This window comes from Pinus tabuliformis, chromosome 7 (genome assembly GCF_031772625.1).
Source record: "Pinus tabuliformis cultivar Carrire ecotype Pingquan chromosome 7, CPIR1, whole genome shotgun sequence".
Classification (NCBI taxonomy): Eukaryota; Viridiplantae; Streptophyta; class Pinopsida; order Pinales; family Pinaceae; genus Pinus; species Pinus tabuliformis.
The window spans coordinates 1,899,558,785-1,899,581,050 of record NC_142293.1 but is presented as its reverse complement, the minus strand read 5'-3'; the positions used below and the strand labels follow the sequence as shown (position 1 = coordinate 1,899,581,050).

The 22,266-nt window shown below is 39.0% G+C and overlaps 1 protein-coding gene across 6 annotated transcripts in view; it reads left to right on the top strand.

Moving 5' to 3' along the window:
* The window catches only part of LOC149256069 (protein ENHANCED DISEASE RESISTANCE 2-like), a 313,045-nt gene that overhangs the window by 841 nt on the left and 289,938 nt on the right, over positions 1 to 22,266 (top strand). The window lies entirely within an intron of this gene.

Sequence of the window (22,266 nt, the reverse complement as noted above, 5' to 3'; positions counted from 1 at the left end):
TCCATGGAGTAATTCTGTTAAATTTTTTAATATAACTAAGTCTCGTTTTATATTCCCATTTTCTGTAGAGTTGCTGATCACCTCTTTTAAAGGTTTTGCCTTTCGATACCGGAATTGATTTATCTGAAAATATCTAGGACAATTTACTTGGATATTTAACTATTAAAAGTGGTAGGTAAGTTTTGGCATACCCTGGGTTATCTTATGTGAATACATTCGCAGCAAAAAGTTCTGTGTAAATAACATAAATATAACCGAGAATTTTTGCCATCTTGCTTATTTCGTAAAATACATGATCATCTCTTTAAATGTAACCAAGATTTTGTCATTTCCCCCTTTCTTGAAGTATTTGATTACTCCTTTAAAAACTCTGCATTTACTTTGACATCAAGAAATTCTATTCAAATAAATTAAATACAACTACTAATTTTTGGTATTTTCTAAAAGCATCTGATCGCCTTCTTTAAAGATTCGGCATTTCAACCAATGGCATCAGGACTGGGCTGTCCAAACCCTTCAGCCCTTAAACCATTGGCTCAGTTGGACAGGATGGCTGGTTCAGACCAGTCCCTGGTGTGTACAGCTGTAGGACCAGCGGCAGTTGGGTGGGATGGTGGGAGGGGGTGACTGTTAAAATTATTTCTCACCTACATACTTAGGAAAACAGAATTCTGAAATCTCTATCAAAACTATAATCTAATTTTAGTAGGAACTGAAACACATCAAACTAAAGAAAGTAGCAGCGAGTACCCAGATATGAAATTCAAGTCACATCACTGTTTATGGTTCTTTGAAAAGAGGAAGAACTCTGATAGCTTCAAACTCCGCTATTCACTCACTACTTTGTAATCCAAGATGTTGAAGAATGTAACTAGTTTCGAACTTTTGGTCTTCATAATTGTTATTGTACTCATTTCAATATGTATACCTTATGTAAAAAACAAAAGAAGAAAGAAAAAATATTATTCTAAAGCATGGGTTTCTTGCTTCTTATTGATGTTCTTCTAGGTAAAAGCATGTTTTTCATGGTTCTAGGGTTTGTTAGGTGATATGATTTATTGTCATGGGTCAAGTGAGTCAACATCATGTTTATAAGACCCTTTCGAGCAAGCTGTACCTTGTAAAAGAATTTATTTTGAGTCTAGAAAGTCATAGAAATCTCCAAAGTACAAGTCGGCCTAAAGGAGGGAATTTGACCCCTTGGAAAGGCTATATATAGAAGCACTTTCGATCACATTTGGCACATTCACTCACACAAGTTTGATCTCTCAAGAAAAGGTTCGATCTAAAGCAATGAGCACCAAAGAAGGAAGAGTGAAGGTCTAGAATCAAGAAGAATCCAAGAAGACCAAGAAAAGCTTGTTTTTGGGCTCTATCTCTCTCACATATGTGAAATATAGGGTTTTTACAGCTCCACAGAAGGCCGAAATTACTGGTCCGAATTGTAGGAAGATCAAGTTGTAGGAACGAGTTGTTGGAAGAGCGAGTATCCTGATTTGACTTCGTTGACCTTGGGAGACATGTTCATTTTAGGGCATTTAGTTGAAGATTATTGTATGCAGACATTTAAATTTTCTCAACAATAGAACGATCATGCAATGTAACAGTAAGGACCAAATAGAAGAAAAGCGGAGACAATAAGGACACCAATATTTAGGTCAGAGATCAGGGAAAAACCTCACAAGGGGAAAACCCTTCCAAATTCTTCTTCTTCGATTAGATTGCAATCAAAAGTTCAACAAAGAGATACAAGGTACAAATGTCAACATACTTGTTCACATTTTCAATTGTGAACAAATCTCTTTTACCATCAATAACATTCCATACATATAGATATCATCACTGCCTCTGGACTGCAAAGATGCCATACCAATTATGCTTAATACATTGTGGTACAACTGTAGTGTCATAAACTCTGAGCTAACAATAATACTTTTGGAGTACTACTACTAATTGGAGTGCAAACTGAGATACGATTGCGTAACATAGATATAGTGATGTGCAACTGTGATAACCAAGAGAGGATCAATATATGTCACGGCTGTGATCTTGTAATGCCAAGCAGATTAGAACGGATAATGATGCCATATAATTGTGGTGCTAGATTGAAGGTCTCAGATCATGATTAAATAAAGCCCAAAAATGTAGAGATGCCCATACTGTACTAAATATAAGTGATACCACTGTTCTTGACATCACTGTAAATACATATACTATCAATAGAAATACTGATGATGTCAATGAAGAACCTTTATGATACCATAGCAAACCTTACGAAACCAATTACGAATTGAAGTTACGTATCCTGAGATGGTATACTGATGATGCCATATATCAAAGACGCTGAACAAATTACATTGTCACGATGTTACCATACAAAGAATGTTGTACAAAGATATCCATTTAGATTTGATGAGAAGTGACATTCAATGCCATAAGTGCAAGTTTTGGACCAACCGAGATTGCCGAGATATAGTGTCATCGAACCACAGAGAAACAAGAGTTGTCTGAACCCTGAGGAAGCCACCGAACCCTAGAGTTATCGAACCACAAAGATCACCATCCGAAATTACTGAGGTATGCATAGAGAAGAGTCATCCAAAATTCCTGAGGTAGTCGTCTGAAATTGCAGATCAAAATTCGCACCTTTGAAGAGCACCCTATTGGGGTATATATAGTGATTTGATATTGTTGAAGGGGTGCAACCATTGGATGGGCCGACACGAATTTATTGATGATAGATTTAAATTTGAATTACAAATAAAATGGTTTTTCCTCCAAATACATATTGAAGCTAACTTTGAATATCTTAGGCTGGAGGCATTTAATAATCCAAATAGACACCTTCATAATTATTTTCAAAATAAAACTTTTACCAATCAATTTGAATTTTCACTTTTGGGGATCAAGGGAAATTCTTCCCAGATTGCGTCATAAATTTAACAAGACATTAACCTGCCTAAAGGAAGATCTCTTGAAGAATTGTCTTGTGCCTGTATTAGGGTTTTTGCAGCAGCTACAAGGCCAAAGTTGTAGGATCGAAGCCGGGGGTCAAAGTAGAAGTTGTAAGTTGGTTGAGGCAGAATCAAACCTTGTTGATCTGATCTACTTGGAAGAGCTTCTTCAAGAGCTGACTTGGTACATGGAGGAGGACTTGGTCTAGGGTTTAGGTCTTTGTTGTCTCATTTGAAGCAGATTCTATAAGAAGAGAAGATATTTTTTTGGGTTTTCCCCTTGAAGGGTTTTGCCCTGGCTTAGAGCCTAATTTTCTTGTTCACTGTCTTTACTATTTTGCCCTTGATAATTATTTGATGAAGAAGAACTAATAAAGAAAACATAAGAAGATAAATAAAGTTCACAAACAATTATTAAAGTTAAGGAAAATCTGAATTAATAGCTACCATATTGCATTTTCCAACATGGTACCAGAGCTAAAGTGAACAAGAGAAGGCAAGTGAAAGGATCATCTTGTGGACACAAAGAAGGGTTTGCTAAGGGAATCACTTGCAGAAGAATACATCAAGCACTACATCAAAGAAAGACTTGAAAGAGAAGGATTGCAAGAAAGTTGTTAATCTCTCTTGGAAGAAGATCTATTTAAAGGCTCATTGGAAGACATCTTTGAAGAAAGCATCAAAGGATCTTGATATCATTCATCACTCTTGAAAGTTGTTGTTGAAGGAACCATATTTCAAGGATATCACTGAAGTCTCTTTGAAGATCTTGAAAGCATCAAGATAGTTGGAGACATTATCAAAGAAGAAGACTCTTGATTGACAAGTATCATATTATTTCTCTATGTCCTTGAAAGCATCAAGATAGTTGGAGACATTATCAAAGAAGAAGACTCTTGATTGACAAGTATCATATTATTTCTCTATGTCTGAATCTACGGGATCATATGGGTTCTTTCTGCAAGGAAAGCAATAAGCTCATTGGATCAACAAATTTCCTAGCATGGAAGAAAATGATTGACCTGGCACTTGTGGAACATGAAGTAATGGAATATGTTCTTGGTGAAGTTGTTGAACCCAGCAAAGATAAAACTCAAGAACTAGCAAAATACAAGAAAGGAGAAGTGAGAGCACAAAGGATCATTGTTGAATCCATTAAGGATCATCTAGTTCCCTTTGTTGTTGATTTAAAGACTTCTAAGGCTATGTATGATAAGCTAGTAAAGTTGTACTCTATAAGTACATCAGGTCAAAAGATTTCCTTGAGAAACCAACTATACAGAATAAGGAAATCGAAGGATGAAGACATGGCCTCCTATCTAATGAAGATTTCTCAAATAAGAGATCAGTTGCATGGGCTTGGGGAGACAATTTTTGACTCTGAGATGACCATCTGTGTACTGAATGCTTTGCCACCAGAATGGAGCAGTTTTGCAACTAACATCTACTCTAAGAAAGATACAACTCCTTTTGATGAGTTGTGGGCTCAATGCATCTTGGAAGAGACTAGGATCAAGGCAAAGGATGACACTGAATCAAATGAACAATCTCAAGCCTTTATTGCAAGAACCAAGAAGTTGAAGAAGGGAAAGTTTGGAAAGTCCAAGAAGAAGCCAGATATGTCCAAGGTTCAATGCTTTGGATGCAATGAATATGGACACTTTAAAAGGGATTGTCCAATCAAGTAGAACAACAAAAGAAAGGAAAGAAGTGAAGCTCACACAATTGAAGATAAGGGAGAACCAGAGAAGAAGCCGAAGAGAGAAGATGTCAAAGATCTTTACTATTGAAGAAGGCATCCTCTCTATCAGGTTCTTTATGAATTTTATCTTTCCTTCATTTAGAATAGCATGCATTGTTGTTTACTCTAGAAGAGTTTTGATTTTGTATGGCATCATAGGTAGAAGCATGTGATAGTAGAAGAATTAGAGTCTATTCTAGCATGCATTGTTGTTTACTCTAGAAGGGTTTTGATTTTGTATGGCATCATAGGTAGAAGCATGTGATAGTAGAAGAATTGGAGTCTACTTAATTAAGTTGCTTCAATAAGAGTCATCTAGTTTATGAATTAGAAGATTAGGACCATTTTGCGTATTATTGTTCATCCAAGCATTATCTAACATTATGTCAGAGGTAGTCATTTTGCTAAGATGGATCATCAAGATCCTATAAGAACCATCATTTTGGAAGGTTAAGCATTATGACAAGGTTAGTATATATTCCATATAGTGTGGAAACAATACTCTTGAAGGATGAAAGAATCCAGTTGGTCAAATTGAAGGCTCATTTAAGGTCAAATAACTAGATGATTATATGGATGCATAGGGATGCATATTAGAAGTAACTCTTCTCTTGGGTAGGATTCATATGTACAGAATCCTGTAGAAAAAGTTGACCATAAAATATGTTTAGTGTTAATTTTTCATAGGGCTACATTGTTCTTTGCTTAGATATCTACATTTCTTCATTAGCTTATTAAGTTCACCCCATACCATTATATCATTATTCAGATCTACACCATTATTCATCATCGTATGCATCTATGTAGAAAGAACAACATCATCATCATCAATGTAGTGGAACATAAAGGAACAATAGAAGAACAACATGCACACATAGAGAAACCAGGATTGGTCAAAGACCAGGGCAAAACCCACCATGGGGAAAATCCTTGTACATTCTTCTTCTTCTTAGATCACCATCAAATGATTAAGCAAAAGAGAGTACAATGATCCATATCTTCATCAAGGCAACAAAAACAACTAGAACATCCATAACATGACCTTAAACATACCTATACTCAAAGATCCTGATTTGAGGACTATAATGCATTGTCACTAACTGTAGTTAACTGTTGGATACTGCTGTCATTGAGCTGAACACTGTTGAACATGGTTGCATACTGATAACTCATCTTTAGGTCCCGGGCGCATGCAGGATACTGTGTGCGAGCGTCTAAGACAGATCTGGATGCTCTCTGCAGAACTGGATGAGTGCGTCTAGGACAGATTTGGACGCTCTTTGGAGAATTGGATGAGGGCATTCAGGGTCCAAACATACTCAGATTTGCCTCAAACCCTGGACGATCCCATTAGGCTTCTATGCGAGTGTCTATGGCAGATCGAACGCTCCCTAAACCATTCTGTGCGTGCGTCCAGAGACCAAACTAGATTGCAGAAACCCTAGCCTCCCAGACGCTCTCATAAACACTCTATGTGCGCGTTCGAGACTTCGTGGACACTCCCATGACCATCTTGTGCTAGCGTCTAGGGATGAAAATCCTTAGTTACGTGAGAGCGTCCGAGACTTAGAAACCCTAGACACGTGCGAGCTTCAACCCTGTAGTTTCAGACCCTTTGCGTGAGCTTTCTTATGTTAGACATGTGTGAACAAAACAATAGAAGAGAGAAGAGAGTGCTTGATGATTGTGTCCAAATGAGCTTGAGATCTCTTCTATTTATAGGCTTTCATGAGGGTCCACTTGATGTTGAGGCCGACCTGTCCAATTGTACATGTGCTTAGGGCTGACCTAATCCAATATACATGATTAAATAAATAAGTTCAAAAACCAACTTTTGCTTGTTCAAATAACGTGATATTTAAGTCTATTTTGGTCCTCTCGAAAAGAGGAAACTATTGCAATTATTATTTTCATTATATGTGCTATCCAAAGTGGAATTTGACTGCAGTTGCATAATTTAAACATTCCCTCTCAACTAGGGAGAATTCCACCTGCCAATATATGTCTATGCCATTCTGGTATCTTTAAGTGTCATCACGTATCGTCACTGATCATCTCTGTCATGTAGTCATCATGCCATGACCATCTCAAGTATCTCATCATCACAAATCATCAATGTACATCTCGATCTATGCCTTACTTATTCTTGCTCATCTCTTGATTGTTCCTGCTCATATGCTGAACATTCTTGAACCTAAAAGAAGAAGAATTTTGACATCAAAGGGGAGCTCAATCTCAACCCGAAATTGCATAGGGTTATCTCAACCCATCCTATTGCCTATTGATCTTCCCATCGATGACCTTGAATAGTCATGTGGTAGAACACCTGCATCATAATCGACTTGGGTTGTACACCCCAAGTACACTCTCAACTCGTTGGCCAAACGAGGAGCGGTATTCTCGACAAGCCTTGCTTGTGGGTATGATGCCAACTAGGGTATACTCTGTAAAGACCAGACAGGGGAGCAACATTCTCTGACCCTATGAAGATAGGGGAGCAACATCTCTAACCCTATGGGTAACAGATAGGGGTCATACCCTATTGTCCAGAGTTCCCTCAACCCTAGGAGCCCTCTATCTCAATTCCTCACCCTGGGAGCTCAGACAGGGAGGAAGAGTTGGCTCAATGTCCTCGATCAGCGTTGCTCTCATCATACTCAAATTTGGTATTTGCTTGTCTCAATAGCAGCTGTTTCTTGTTCATACAGGATATTAAATCAAATATCATGTTAGATCATAAATAATCATATAAATCACAAAAGGATACCATAATCATCCTCCCTCTCAAGGAGGTGTCAATCACAAGCCTAAGCTTGTCTCGAACAACTGCACTGTCTCAATATATGGAAGTATCTCAGTCCCAACTATATATATGGGATTCTCTGTCATCACAATGTATCCATGTCATATTCAGATCCTGATTAGATGGATCTCTAAGGAGCTTCTACATCCTGCCTCGCAGCTAACCATGCTAGCAACATCGTACTCAATCTCGGTTGAGTGTAAAGCTATGGACTTGTTATCATGGCGGATCTCATAATAAGGCATCACTCATATGTGCTCATCAACAATAATCTCTATTAACAACAATACATCCATGTAGTCACATATCATAGGAGAAATATCTCAACCTAAAAAATAGAACATCTCATGCAAACATTTCAAAGGATGTTCGGTGGCAACTCTATGTGAATGAAGCAGCTCAATCATGAATTTATTCAGGTTCTATGCACATCAAGTTCTATATATATATGGACGGATGTTCAAAGACGAAACATCAATGCTTTAATCAACTGTCGCATGCCATGTCAAGTTCAACAACATCTTGAAATTCAAATCGGAGTGTCCAAGGATTTGCATTTCCATTATTCAAAAACATTTTTCAACAACTTTGCTGATCTGATAATCACCCTATGAGTGACCTCAGTTGAAGATTTATTAAACAAAAGGTATTACAGACTCATGTGATGGTGTCTGTTTTGTGTTATTTAAGCAACAGATTGATCAGATTGGCAATACACAAAAAATAAGTGGAAAGACAACAGAGAAATACAGTAAGCAACACAAAGACACAAACAATTTTTAATAAGGATTTCACCCTATTCTCTAGGGCTACGTCTCCGGTCCAGCTTCAGTGGTGGCCTTGTTTTATTGTGTCTTACAACAGAGCAATTACAATACAAGGACTCAATATGAGTTCTCCTAAAGCAAATTTTGCTTGGCAGGGTGGTCCTTGGATTCCCCAAGCCACTCGGAGTACACAGACTCTTTTTCTTCCTATCGGCTCTGTGACCCTTGGTCTACAGTGGAAAGAGCCAACTGTGATGCTCAATCCGGACAGATTCCTCTATGGGAAGGCTTGATTCTTCAAGCTCTCTAGTGCCCGATGCTGCCTGTTGTCAACTCGGCCCTCTGTCTCCTCTGCTTGGCTTTACTGCTCTCTGTGTTCAGTCCTCCTCTTAGGGTTCACTGTTCACTATCTCTCTTGGTCGCTTGGACTCCTCTCTCTGAATCTCTATTCGACTGTCTCTGTTCATGGCTTTAGCCATTCGATCTCCATGCCTGTTCGGTTCCTCTCCCGCCTACGTCGATTCGCCTACCGCCTGCGTGCTTGGAGTTCCCTGTTCGGTGTTAGCATGAATGCTCGGGAAGTAGCCACGTGTCTCCATCGGAACAACGCCAGCCTGTTTGTCGATTCGTTTCTTCGGTTATGTCGTGGATACGTTCTTTCTCCGCTGTGGTGGTCAAACGGATTCCAAGTCCCCTTAATCGCGGCTTAATTCCCTGTCGATTCCGCTTCTGTCTATCGGGCGCAATCTCAGCTGTCCGATCTGGGCTCCTCAAGATCCGACGTCATACGCACGTCGAGCGCGGTTGACTTGCTCAACTGATAACGCGCGATCACGGCAATTTTTCTCTCACCTCTGCTGCCACGCGTCGATCGCTGAGTGGGATTGCTCCGCTCTCCTCCAAAACCTCTTACCGTTCAAGGGCGCCCCGATCAAAACCGCCGGTTTCCAGGTCGTGGGTCCCACCTTCGTACGTTGGCGCTTTTTGTTTCTCCGCCCGCGGTCCTCTGGCTCCCAACGTGACCAAGGGCTTAAGGCCCCTCCATTTCGGCCCTGTTTGCCTAGCGATGCGCGCATCGAAAATCAGCTCCTTTTCCCGTTCCGGGGCTCCCAGGGGCTACATTGACCTCCTGCGCAGTCTCCATGGGCCTCGGTCAGCGCGCTTTGACCGAGGTCCTCGTCGTTCCGCGCCGGCTGCCATGGCCACTGGTTCAGGGTGTTTTCGATTGTTGTTTTGGATTCTTCAAGGATTTGTTTCGTCCCGATACAGTCAGGGTTCTTTGACAATCGTTTATGGATCCGATTTGGATCATTTGCAATATAGAATTTCTTTCCCAAATTCTAGAAATCGATTCATCATGCAATGATACATCATTTCGAGCTTCAGAAGCCATCTCCCTCTTCCTTAGTTCATCAGAGGCTCATCACCTGTCAAGAGTAGACCATCAGTATGTAAAACCAAAACCATAATCAAAATCAAAGCCATACCTTGGAACTCATCATCTTGACTTCATCAGATAACTGTCAAATATGGACATATCTGGATCGGGGAGCTTGCTTCATGCAATGCTCTCTGCAAGCATAATGCCTTACTAAGCCAACATAATCAACCTTACATAAATCAATGTTGTATCAACAAAGTCAGCTCATCAGATCAAAACTATTATCAAAGTCATCAATATCACAATATCAATTCTTTCAACCAGGTGACAGGTAGAGCACATATCAAGTCTTGACTTCATCTATTATCATGACAACAAGTTGTCATCAACCATGCAATATCAATCCAAAACTTCATCAAGTCATTCTCATAATCATAATACAAGTTATTTCTGTCACTAGATGCAAATGCATACACCAAGGATAAGTCATGCAAGTTCCATCTTCATACTGAATCACAACTATCAATACTTCAGCCATTGTGCTAGGAACAAGGAGGCCAATACAAAACCATTTTTCCGAATACCCACATAAGTCATTGAAGGTCACTATGCCCACATAGCATTGACATCAGGGAAAATCAACAATTGTCAAAATCAAATCATTAGTCATCAGGTCAAATCCAAATTTGTTATCGTAGAGAGATCTATAGTCCAAAGCATAGCCCAATCATCAATTCAAAGTTCTAAGTCATTGTCAAGCATCATGTCAAAGCTCCAAACACAACTCATCTATATCAATCAGCCAAATCATGCCAAACTCTTGTAGCACAAGCCTCAAACATAATGACATATCTATATGTATGTCCTAGTCACCTGCAAACACAAGTTCAATCTTCATGTTCATATTATGGCAAACATTCAAGCTTTTCCTGCTTGCAGATCTTATGGTTATCTGCAACACATCTATAGTACTGACATCTTCTAGGTGAATATCTGATTTCATGCACAATACTTCATTTTCTGTGATCAACAATTTAACCCAACAACTTCAGAAATCAGTTTACAGTGGCAGAATATGTCAGAGACACCTTGATTCAGAGTTTAGACAGCTTCAGAAAACTTTAGATGATGGTCAACTGAAGTCAAACCCCTGGATGCTCCCTTCAGGTTAGCATGGGAGCGTCTTTATCTTACTAGACGCTACCTAAGCCTTAGCATGCATGCGTCTAGGGATGAAATCTCCTGGTTCTATGCTGCGTCCAGAACAAAAACCCTAATTTCTGTACAAGCTTAAGATCTGAGACTTTGCTGCAGTTCATTAATGTTAGATGCACATAAATCATCCTTCAAGAGTACAAAATACAAAAAGTGATGTGAGTAAGAATCTTGAGAAGAGATTCTCCCTCTGACTAGGAATCTACTTCATTCATCTTCATTCATGTCATCAACTTGTCTCTACTAGAGTCATGTAACAACAAATCTGTTAGATCATGGTCATCAACATCATGTCATCAATCTTTTATCAAGAGTTAGACTTGAAAGATTAGGGCAACAGACATATGTGACATCATATCATGAACATAATAACACTTTTCTATCAAGTCACTCCATCAAGTTAGGGCATTCAATTTAACCATATGCCATCAAGACATGACCACAGGTAATAAGAGATCTAGAATATCAATCTCATAGTTATACCTCTAACATCAAGGTTACCATGCTTATCATGATCAATAGGATCAAGTTAGGTCATTCAATAAAACTTTACCAAAACAACAAGAGTGACAATCTCTCTTTCCATTAGCTTTCAACATGCTTATCACAAGCATTATCAATAGTATCATGTATAAGAATTAATGAGCTAACCTTTTATGTGAAATTCATCATGTCTTATGCATGACAAGTATCAAGAGTATCATCTACTAGAGTCAAGGTGCTAGCCTTCTTTATAGGATCAAGATATCCAACAGATAGATGTTAGCCAAACATCAAGTATATCAATGTATCAACATTAGATAGCCTCATAGACTTCAAGAAGATCAAAATGTTCAACACCGAGTGCATCATTTCATCATAGGAGACATAGATCCAAGTCACTTTCATATGCATGTATGAGCCATTAAAGAGACATTCTCATCATACCTTAAGGCTTACCTAGCCATCAATGTTACTGTTGAAATACAACATACCATGCATACCTTGTGGTATTCAAATACATGTGCACCTTTTCATTAGACATAGGCAGCTTGAAGTACTTTGTCATCTTTTCATATAGTGCCTCTTTACCTTTTCCAGCTCTAGCCATCCTTCCGCATTTCAAATGATCCTCAAGAAGGATTCACCCATCACATCTCATCAAGGAGGTTAAGAAGCATCCATATACTCAAATACATATGCAGGATGTACAAACATTAAACATAATAGTCAGATCCATAAGTCCAAACAAAAGTAGCCATCCTTCTTGCATTTCAAATGATCCTCAAGAAGGATTCACCCATCACATCTGATCAAGGAGGTTAAGAAGCATCCATATACTCAAATACATTTGCAGGATGTACAAACATTAAACATAATAGTCAGATCCATAAGTCCAAACAAAAGTAAGAGGCATAATAAGTCAAGAAATACATATCTTCGATGAGAGGTGATCCTCTCCCTCTAGAACCAACCATCACCATCCATTGTCTGCATAACACTATTACCTTTAATCAACCAACCAGGCCTACTAGGGATTATCCCATCTAGGGCTTCATCAAATCTCTCTCAAGTGCTTGAGCCTCCTTTGACCATGCTATATCTCATGTCTTTTCCATAAACCAGGGTTTCTCTCAACCCTAATCCTAATAATCAAGTTGCCTAGGGTTTTCTTCAAACCCTAGAATTCTTTTGTGTCTCCACTATCCTCTTCTTGCTTCCATCAATGGTGTCATCATCGAGGTGATCTCCATGGCTTTTCTTCAGCCCAGCTTTGAAACCATTTTAATTTTTCATAGGGCTACATTGTTCTGTGCTTAGATAATTACATTTCTTCATTAGCATATTGAGTTCACCCCATAACATTATAACATTATTTAGATCTACACCATTATTCATCAACATATGCAACTATGTAGAAAGAACAACATCATCATTATTAATGCAGCGGAACGTAAAGGAACAATAGAAGAAAAGCATGCACACATAGAGACACAAGGATTAGTCAGAGACCAAGGCAAAATCCACTATGGGGAAAACCCTTGTAAATTCTTTTTCTTCTTAGATTGCCATCAAATGATTTAGCAAAAGAGAGTACAATGATCCATATCTTCATCAAGGCAACAAAAACAACTAGAACATCCATAACATGACCTTAAACATACTTATACTCAAAGATCTTGATTTTGAGGACTGTAATGCACTATCACTCACTGTAGTTAACTATTGGATACTGTTGCCACTGTGCTGAACACTGCTAAACACGGATGCATATTGATAACTCATTTTTAAGTCTCCGACGCATGCAAAGATACTATGTGCAAGCGTTTAAGACAAATTTGGACGCTCTCTGCAGATTTGGATGAGTGCGTCTAGGACAGATTTGTACATTCTCTGGAGAACTGGATGAGGGCGTCCGAGGTCCAAACATAGTTAGGTCTGTCTCAAACACTGGACGCTCCCATTAGGCTTTTGTGCGAGCGTCTATGGCAACCCGGACGCTCCCATGACCATATTGTGCCAACGTTTAGGGACAAAAAACCTTAGTTATGTGAGAGCGTCTGAGACTCATAAACCCTAGACACGTGCAAGCTTCGACCTTGTAGTTTTGGACCCTTTGCACAAGCTTTTCTCCGTCAAACTTGTGAGAACCAAACAATAGAAGGGAGAAGAGAGTGCTTGATGATTATGTCCAAATGAGTTTGAGATCTCTTCTATTTATAGGCTTTCATGAGGGTCCACTTGATTTTGAGGCCGATCTGTCCAATTGTACATGTGCTTAGGGCCGACCTATTCCAATATACATGATCAAATAAATAATTTCAAAAACCAACTTCTGCTTGTCCAAATAAGGTGATCTTTAGGTCGATTTTGGTCCTCTCTAAAAGAGGAATCTATTGCAATTATTATCTTCATCATATGAGCTGTCCAAAGTGGAATTTGACCGCAATTGCATAATTTTAACATTTAGTATGGATATATGATAAGAAGAATTTGACTTACTCTAGAATGAATAAAGGATCAAGTTTTTCTCACTAGATTAAGTCTCCAAAAGAATATTATAACTTGATAATCAAGTTCGATCATTGGTCACTCTTATGCATGAAGGAAGATTCTTGTGGAGATGGACCACGAGGATGTTCATGTAATGAGAAAACCATCATGATGACGTAAGTCTAATATTTTTGTTATTGGTTATTTGCTTAACATATTGCTTTGCTACCGGGAAGGATATTGCAAGAATATATAATGAATGTTGAGGCAAGCTCAACATATGACTTTGGCAAATATGAAGACAAAATGTTTTTCATCTTGTGATTAAAATAGTGCGAGAAGATAATTTGAAGGTCAAGTTCGTACGACAATGTTGAACCCTCGAAATTCGCTACAACAACATTGGGGATGACCACCCGGTCTGGACCTTAAAGTAGCTCTTTTTCCGCTTGGAATGGTGGTTCCGACTGGTTTAACTAGGTCCAATTACCTTCTCTCAATCTCCAATGGCTTAAAATATGACTTTCATCCACCAATGGAGAAGAGACATCAGATGAACTCTCTTGCTGATCAAGCAAAAAAGTGATCCTTAAGCTGATCTGGGGCTCAACCAAACCACAACTAAAGTTTGCCTCTTTGCGAAGCGGACTTCTAGGAATGTAGAATTAAATCTATATGCAAAATTATTCTAAAATGCGAGCAAAAGGAACTAAATCCTAATCATATCTCAATGAGGCAGATATAGATCTCACCCAACCGAGAGCAAGATATTTAAATAATTGAGATTTAAATATGTGTGGCTTATAATGAATATCAAGCTAACGAAGTAGTTCAATTAACTGACAATATGAATTACCAAAACGTATTCTATTCAAAGACCTAATTGAAATAATCAATCAACAACATTTAAGTAGTTCACAAAATGATATTGATTGTTAAATCAGTAATTCGAATAATTAAACAATAATATGAGAAAATAGTTCACAACATATCACTATTTGTTAAATCAATAGCAAAAGACAAATTTCTGAGTAAATAGTTACTCAGAAATCAGAATTCCACCCATAAGAGTAGAGATAAATAATAACATATGATTGAGACAAATTACTCATATCGACAATAGTGCACAAACATGAACAAAATGACACACTCCTACCATCATAAAATGAAACTAGTATTTAAAAATTAAAACAATAGTATTAGAAATACCAATTTATTGAATCCATTTCTCTGGCTCTGGTCTCCAACAGTCCTCTACAATCTTTGAACTTCTGTTGTTACAACAAGAGCTGCAATAGTGCAAGCTCTGCCCATCATACATAATTCAAAATGCAAAAGAAAAATCCTCAATAATCCCCAGATCTGAGATTTTCTCTCCTCTCACCTACAACTCTAAATCCCTATTACAGTAATGCTTTTAGAATTTAGAATTGCAGAGAAGAGAAACCTCTAATACATTCTACAATATGTTATTTATAATATTTACAAAAGAATTCTCAACAAGAAAGTTTGTTGAAGAAGAAATCTGCTCCATTAATTTTCATTGGCCCAAAATTCCATTCTTTTATTGCTGGAGCATTCTCATTGATTGAGATCTTCTTCTCCTCATCTCTTCAACTGTTTTCCTGCAAAAACAAATCAAAACTAAATTAAAATGCAAAAATAAAATCAAAATGCCAAATCTGGAATTAAAACAAATCCAATCAAAACTTAATTACATAATTAAAATAAAAGAAATCTGAGCTTTCTATTGATGCCTGTGAAGATTTAATTGGCCAAGGAGAACATAGGTGAATGGATTTTTACTCAGAAGAAGTTGTGGGCAAATGAAAATGCAGAAAATTAAACTTAGAAATTAGTTTTGTTAAAAAATTCAGAGCTTGATCTTCTACTGGATTTTAGACCCAATAAATGATCAAATCTGGAAATGAAACTACTTCAGAAATATTCTCCATAATTTTATCTTTCCAATGAGCCGTCCTGGGCCTCATTTGGCCAAGTAAAATTCCATTTATGAGCTTCCAAAGTTGGTGTATTAAAATTGTCAGGATTTTGGAATTTCTATTGCATGGTAAAAATCAGATTTTTTTTATTAAAAGTCTAATTCTAAATTAGCTTTCAAATATTAATTAATACATACTAATTAGTTGTACTTATGTTATTAATTTTAATTAATTACAAATTTAATTAAACAAAAACTTAATAATTAATATAAATATTATTATATAATATTTATATTATAATTTAAATTATAATATAAATTATAATTTAATATAATTTTATTATAATTAAATATTATAGCAAACCATTAGAATCAATCCATAACAACAAACAACCATTTATTTAATTAAAAGAAATATTACGTGAAGAATGTGGAGGAGAGTGGGTATGGAAGGTGGGAGGAGTATGGAGTTATAAGGAGGGTGGAAGTCAACAGAAGATGGGGTGATAAGGTGAGGTTGATGGAGGGAAGGTCACATGAGGGTGAGGTGAGGCAGGCGAGTTGGGAGGTATAAGGAGTTTTAAAAAACTTTATAATAAAACCAAAGAACTCCATCGCATATTTTCCAATTGCAATATCGCAAATTATAAATTGAGGAACTTAATGAAATTGTGATATGCGATATGGGATATGGCAATTTCGCAATCGCAAAATTTTATCGCAAATTTTTTGGAAGGAAGAGAAGGGAGGTGAAGTGGGGCCCACGTGAATTAACAATGCTACAAATTGGACTATATCCACTTTGTAATTTTGGGGTTTTTGGTTTGGCAATTTGTTTTAAAGTAACAAATTGGAGTAAATTACCTGTTAAGTTATGGTATGTTCTATGCTTATAACAGTTTACTTCTTTTTCTTATTATGTTCCACCGATTAGCAATCACATGTACATAAAGTAAAGTGCAGATAGAACATTAAACGATCGACAGAAAACAAGCCAAGACAAGAGACACAAGATGTGGCAGCTAGCCAGGGACAAACCCCACAATGTGTGGGGAAACCCTTTGATCAAATCTTCTTTTATCTTCAATAATTCAGCAGAGAGAATAGTACAATAAATTTGATTCATATCAGCAGTAGCAAACCCTAGATCAGTAGCATCAACATTAGCGGCTTCATTATCAAACTAGGGCAGACCATATCTCACAAACCGACAGTCGGATTGACTTCATTCCACCACCAAAAGTTTCGGCTTCCAGAGGAGGTTCAGATGAACCTACAGTGCAGTTCAGATGAGGAGATCTTCTAGGCCACGCAAGTCAATCTTTACTTCTGCAGTTGCAGCTTCAGTTTCAGCAGTTTCCAGCTTCAAACTAGGGCAGTCGATATCTTGCAAATCGTTCGTCGGATTGACTTCATTCCACCACCAAAAGTTGCGGCTTTCAAAGGAGGTTCAGATGAACCTACAACGCAGTTCCAAAGAGGAGATCTTCTAGGCCACGCAAGTCAATTTTTACTTCTGCAGTTGCAGCTTCAAATTCAACAGCTTCCGGCTTCACATGTGTGAGAGAGAGAGACCCATTTCAGTGCAGTAGAGAAGAGACTCATATCTGTGCAGTAGAGAGAGAGAGATGTGATGAGATGAGTGAGTCCAAATGAGTAAAAGTCTTCCTATATTTATACACAACGTTGGTGGGTGAATAGATGCGACTGTTGGGCTTCTGAGCCTACATGAGTTGTAGGTCGGCTTGATAATAATTCCATAATCAAAATAAATTCATATCTTCATGAATACTTATCGGAATTGGATGATCTTTATATCAATCCTACACCTTTCACGAGAGGAATCTAGTAAAAATATTATTAGCCATGAATAAGATGACCCACATGAAGTTTTGCCCTGGTTGCCAATTTTAACACTCCCTCTCAACCATGGAGAACTTCATCTGCAATCTGTCTATCGGTCATTACTATTCATCCATCAAATGCACTGCCTTGTACAGCCTGACCCTTGCCCTGCCCTGCTCTATTTTGCCTGTTCTGCTTTGTCTTGTTCTGCCCTGCACTGATCTGTACTGTTTTGTTCTGTTTTGCTGTGCTCTTGCATTGTTCTGTTCTACTTTGCTTTTGTCCGAATTATGAAGAAGAAGAAATGATCGAGGATGTATCATACTGACTCAAAGTCAGTCTCATGGTATGTACCACTGGTCCTAGACTAGTCTCAACCAACCCAAAGTCAGCGTCATAGTGAGTACAACTCCAATGGTCCCAGACCAATATCATCCTCCACTGACTCAAAGTCAGTCTCAGAGTATGTACCACTGATCCCAGACTAGTCTCAACCGACCCGAAGTCAGCGTCATAGTATGGTACAACTCCTACCACTGGTCCCAGACCAGTATCATTGATCCCAGATCAATGGAGGTCATCCTAGCGTAGGGAGTACGATAGTTACAACGATGCGTCCATTGGTACTACTATGGTCCCTAACTTCATTTCCCTGCTCATTGATCAGATGAGAGGTACTTCCCATGAGTCCCATACTGCATGGGTAGGATGCCTCGACAGGAGAACTAATCAATCCTGTCCTCACAGGAGAACACATCAATCCTGCTACAATTGCCATGGAGAACACATCAATCCAGGCCTCACAGGAGAACACATCAATCCTGCTACAATTGCCATGGAGAACATATCCATCCAGGCCTCACAAGAGAACACATCAATCCTGCTACAATTGCCATGGAGAACACATCAATCCAGGTTGCCATGGAGAACACATCAATCCAGGCCTCACAGGAGAACACATCAATCCTGCTACAATGTCGCCACGGGGTGTACATGTATACCACCAGGGGATAGTGAATAATCCTGTGGTCATATGCTGCTCCAAGAAGCACCCCGCACCCCCCTGGAGCTCTCAGAGCTCAATGCATCATACATGACCTCATTGGAGGGTCTTTGAACAACTCCAAGTTGTTCACGGAAAGTAAAAAATTTTACTTTCCCAAGGGGTTTTGTCAGAATGTCGGCGACCTGTTCATCTGTACCGATATGATGGAGCCTTATAGCTCCCCGTTGCACCATATCTCGAATATAATGGTATCTGATATCAATATGCTTGGAGCGATCATGGAATACGAGATTCTCTGACAAACGAATCCCACTTTGGTTGTCACAAAGGATCATAGTGGTATCCAATGTGAATCCAAACAACTCACTGAAGAGCTTTCGCAACCAAACTGCCTCACAAGAAGCCATGCTAGCAGCAAGATACTCTGCTTCGGCGGTGCTCAAAGCCACTGACTTTTGTTTTCTGCTCATCCAGGATATCGAAGCAGATCCCAAGGAGAAACAACACCCGGAAGTGCTCTTACGGTCCTCCACATTGCCTGCCCAGTCAACATCTGTGTATCCAAATAGTCTCACATCTCTCGCAATGTATCTTAACCCATAAGTGATAGTGCCACGAAGATATCTCAGCAGATTCTTGGCACCAATCCAGTGTATGTGGTGGGGTTCAACCATATGCTGGCTCAACGTGTTGACTGCAAAGTATATATCTGGACGGGAGTTCACTAAGAACATTAATGCTCCGACGAGTTGCCGATACTCGGTAGCATTTCGTAAAACAGGTCCAGCAGCACTACTGCTTAACTTCTTGAAGTCAAGCTCCATCGGAGTAGTTACAGGCTTGCAGTCCACCATTCCGAATCTTTCCAATATCTTCACCACATATTTTCCTTGAGATAGGAAAATTTCTCCTGGCTTTTGCCACACTTCAAGTCCTAGGAAGTAGTGCATCAGTCCTAGGTCTTTCATTTCAAATTCAGAGGCCAGCTCCCTCTTACATTTGTGAATGAGAGGGTCTGCACCTGTTAGAAAGAGGTCATCTACATACAACACCAGTATGAGAGGCTTGTCATCTTCAACCTTAGTAAAGGTTAGGATCGGCTTCACTCCTAGTGAATCCCAACTTCATCAAGTAGCTATCGATCCTCTCATACCATGCTCGGGGTGCTTGCTTCAGCCCATAGAGAGCTTTCTTCAACCTGCATACATGAGATTTTCGATCATAAATCTCAAATCCTTCGGGTTGCTCCACGTAGACCTCTTCTTTGATCGAGCCATGCAAGAACGCAGTCTTGACATCCATCTGATGTAGGTTCCATCCTTGTGAAGCGGCAAGGGCTATGATCGAGCGGATGGTCGTATATCTGGCAACAGGTGCAAATATCTCATCATAGTCTATACCTTCCTTTTGGGAGAAACCTCGAGCAACAAAACGAGCCTTATACTTTTCCGTGCTTCCATCTGCTGCATGCTTTATCTTGTAAAGCCATTTGGAAGTAACAACAGTCTTGTCCTGGGGTCTGGGAACTACTTCCCAAACATCATTCTTTATGATAGACTCATATTCTTCGGTCATAGCTTCCTTCCATACTTGATGCTTGACGGCATCTGAGAATGATGAAGGCTCATTTTGTATGATCGTGCTCATGATGGTCAGATATCCTTGATACCTATTAGGTTTCTTACTTTCACGAAAGGTTCCTCGGGGTGCAACATGTCCTTCAACATCATCAAGTAACCCCTTAAGCCATGAAGGCCTCTTCCTAGAAGAGGAAGGCTCATATGGAGGAGGATCAATCGGATCCATGGGTTCTTCTACATCAGGCATTGATTCATCATCCTTTTCTTTCGGTTCCCGGGTGTCGGCTTCTTGAGAGCTCCTCAAAGTCGGAAGATTGATCACCTTGCTGAGAGCCATATCTTCGTCAAAGGTGACATCATGACTAATTATGACTTCCCTTTGACCGGCTACATAGATTCTATAGCCTTTAGTATTTTCACCACAGCCCACGAAAATTCCCTTCTTTCCAGATGCTCCCAATTTATTTCTTTTCTCTTTCGGCACATGAAAGTATACTGGGCTTCCAAAAATTCTAAAATGAGAAACATCAGGTTTCTTACCAGTGAATTTTTCTTTAGGAGTCTTGGAACCCAATGCTTGATGAGGGCATTGATTTTGTACATATACGGCAGTGTTTGCAGCTTCAGCCCATAGAAACTTAGGAAGACTTTGATCATGTAGCATGGCCCGGACAACTTCCATAATTGTGCGGTTCTTCCTTTCTGCCACACCATTTTGTTCAGGAGTATATGGTGTAGTAGTCTCCCTCTTGATGCCAACCTCTTTACAAAAATCATGGAACTCATTAGATTCATATTCAGTCCCATTGTCAGTTCTTAAGATCTTGATCTTCTTTTCGGTTTGATTCTCGATTAGGGCTTTGAAGTGTCGGAACCAAGGGAACACTTCATCCTTCTTTTTCAAGAAGTATATCCAGGTCTTTCGAGAATGGTCATCTGTAAAAGTGAGATAATATGAGTATCCTCCCAAGGAGTTCACAGGCATCATACCTGATATGTCTGAGTGAACTAGATGTAATATATCAGAGGTCTTGCTTTGACTTGAAGGGAATGGTCCCCTTTTGAGCTTTCCTTTGGCACATCCCGGACATACACCTTCTTTCTCTACTTGGAATTCAGGCATCCTTGTTACCATCTGTCTTACGTCGGGTAGAGCTTTGTAATGAAGGTGGGCAAACCTCCGATGCCAAAGTTCGGACTGAAGCGTTGTGTCACAAGACATGACACCTAGCGGACTTCCACCGACTTGATATAAAGAATCAACTCGAAACCCAAGAGTGAAAGCATCTTTAACATTATTTTTCCATATGTGTACCTTACCATCGCTGAAGGTTACCTTATAGCCTTTGTCTTCCATTGCCGAGATGGATACCAGGTTCTTTTTGAGATCAGGTACATATAATACATCTTGTAAGTGAATCGTATTACCTTGATTCAGTTTAAGAGAAACATTGCCTACACCTTTCACTGGGTATTTCATGTCATCTCCAAGGACAATTTCCAGGTTAGTTTCTTTCTCTACCAGATTATAGAGTACTTCTTTGTAACTAGTGAAGTGTCTTGAGGCACCACTATCAATGAGCCAAATTCCCTTTTGAGTCCGAAGGAGCGGAGGTAGATAGAGCAGCTGGTAGATAATATTCAGCCTGCTTATCGTCAACAATGTTAGATTCATACCTGGAATTTCTAGCCTTCTTGAATGGTTGCCCTCTTCCTTGATTTCCTACATTCCTTTTTCCTTTGTTGATGAATTTTCCATTCCTTCGATTACCATGAGAGGGATTTTGATCATCGTCAGGGTGAGAGTCCTTTCTATCAGGGCATTCCCTTGCATAGTGACCTGCTTTATTGCAAATGAAACATCGTCCTTTTCTTCCACCCTTAAATCCAGCCTTTCTTTTTGATTTAGACCCAGAATTATTTCTTCTCTTAACATGAGAAGAAAATGCAGCAGGAGGACCTTTAGGCAAGGGCATTTCCTGCTCTTCTACCCTTGTTTGTTCTTGAATGCATCTAGCCATTAATTCCTCGAAACTAGGAATTACATTATTGTTCAGAA